The sequence below is a fragment of the Astatotilapia calliptera genome, chromosome 2 (assembly GCF_900246225.1).
Source record: "Astatotilapia calliptera chromosome 2, fAstCal1.2, whole genome shotgun sequence".
NCBI lineage: Eukaryota > Metazoa > Chordata > Actinopteri > Cichliformes > Cichlidae > Astatotilapia > Astatotilapia calliptera.
The window spans coordinates 17,189,383-17,191,478 of NC_039303.1; positions in this window are offsets into that span (position 1 = coordinate 17,189,383).

Consider the following 2,096-nt stretch of genomic DNA (forward strand, 5'->3'; position numbering starts at 1 on the left):
TATTAACATTCTATTACATGTATGTGATTATTACAGATGTAATTCAGATTTCAGAGTAGTAATTGCAATTTACTTCGTGTAATCAAGATGGGAGACCACGGCTATAAAAGCGAAGGTGGATTTGGGAAGCCTGTCGCAGCCATGTCCTGTCCGTATACGCGAGCCACCCATTGCGGAAGGTGCAAGATTGATAAGGAGAGTCCTCAGAATCCAGCGTATATTGCGGGACAGACAGGATCCTTTAGCTCAGCGCGACAGTGTGCTCATAGAGAGATATCGATTTTCCCGTGAGGGTATTATTTACTTAACCAACTTGTTGACGAGGGGGTGCAGGACCACCACCTGTCTTTTTTTGCGCTGCCCCTTTTCTTGGTTGCTGTTATAAACAAACAAACAGATTATTTCAGGGTCTCTGTCCAAGAGACGAAAAGCAATATAAGTGATAAATATTACCATTCTGTAGAATATTCTTATATTTCACTTTTACTTGTTCCCATGTTCTAGTGGGTCCTGTTGTGGCTCTAATGTGAAAGGGGATATAATATAACATAATGTAATATAATATAATGTAATATAATATTGGATAATATAGTGTGATATGATAAATCTACCCTACCACCTACTGGTGTTGGCCAGAGGGGCCGATGGCGCGATATGGCAGCCTGGCTTCTGTCAGTCTGCCCCAGGGCAGCTGTGACAGCTACCAGTGTGTGAATGTGAGAGTGACTGAATAGTGGCATTGTAAAACGCTTTGGGTGCCTTGAAGAGCGCTATATAGATCCACTCCATTATTATTGTTATTATTAAATTACTTACGAGTTTAATTTGTCAGCAACTTTCTGCCAGCCTAAAATCCCTAAACCTAAACTCCTAAAATCCCTCACTCAAGAGTTCTTGCTCTGCTGCCGAAGAATACCGAGCGCGCTCCTTCGACATTTTCGCCGACCAATCAAAGGGTTGCCGATCAATGTTTCTACTATCGATGCGTAGCCCCTGTTGGGCCACCCAGTGATCTCACATTACTTCATCCAGCTATACTAATCGTCGACAACAGGTGTGTTCGGGGAACCGGAATAGCGAGCTCAGAGTTAGCGCGATGATTTGATCTTGGATGTGTCATTTGATCTTGGATGTAGTAAGCGACGTACGAAGAACGGGCCCCTGGGCCCTATTTCAAGAAGCCGGTTTAGAAAACTCAGAGTGAAAAACGACACTCAGGGTTGAGTAACCCCGAACTGTCCAACTCGGAATATTCGGTTTCAGAAAGGCTGATAACAATTAGTTCAATCAACGCGGAGTTGCTTTAACCCCAAGTTAAGCGCGCGCACGAGGATACATAAAGCCCTGATTAGTGGAGCACAGATTAAGCGAGTCACCATGGAGACGGAGGGAAAGAAGGCGCGGTCAATGTATTTTACAACGCTTGAGGCTGAAATTCTGATGGCAGCATATGCCGATAACATGCCAATTATGCGGAAAAAAAGTTACACAGCCTCAGCTGCAAAAGAAAGGGGGCATGCATGGCAAAACATAGCCGACAGAGTGAATGCGTGAGTGTTAATTTAAACATTGATCTAGGGATTTCCACCCATTTAACACGTTATTTTATCATATGTTATTTTATTTGTTATTTTATACATTTTATTTTGTGACGTGATGTGAGCGCAGGTGCAACCCAACAGGCCCCAAACGTGCCTGGCAGCAAGTAAAAATGAAATATAAAAATATAGTCCAAACAGGTAAGGTGTAATTGTAGTATGAGCCATAGTGCTTGGTCTGTTTGTCCGATGTAAATCAATTGCAGTTAGAGGCTACATTAATTTTCTTTCTGTAAGCACTTATTGAAATTATCTGAGCACATTACAAGTACATATTTGCTTACTCTGTATGCTCAAATGTGACCCCGTTATAGCCAACAGAAAAAAAGCGGAGGCCTGAAAAACACCACCACTCACAGAGGCTGAGCAGTTGGCCCTCAGCCAAAACAGTGGGCGCCCTGTGGCTGAAGGCATCTCTGCGGGGACATCCTCTGAGTCAATAACCCCGCAAGACACAAGTGCCTACATAGGGGGTAAATTCAAAATAATACATGATGT